Raw genomic sequence first — 211 nt, 5'->3', positions numbered from 1 at the left:
ACCACCCATGTGTTGGGTCCCACTCGTTCTCCATCACTGCCACCCGTGTCCGACAAGTAATCTCTGGTGACATAAATGTAACAAATTACGGTAAGTTTTTTCGAGTGTGGAAATTATTCAGCACTGTTAATGGCAGTGCCCTGGCATGAACACAGTGGGGAGCCATAGAAGCAGTCTACGTGGTCCTGCTCTTAAGAGAAATTTATATATA

The sequence above is a fragment of the Amborella trichopoda genome, chromosome 1, assembly GCF_054954075.1.
Source record: "Amborella trichopoda isolate Santa Cruz 75 chromosome 1, AtrichopodaSantaCruz75HAP2 v2.0, whole genome shotgun sequence".
In the NCBI taxonomy this organism is placed as follows: Eukaryota; Viridiplantae; Streptophyta; class Magnoliopsida; order Amborellales; family Amborellaceae; genus Amborella; species Amborella trichopoda.
Note: the sequence above shows the minus strand (reverse complement) of the source record.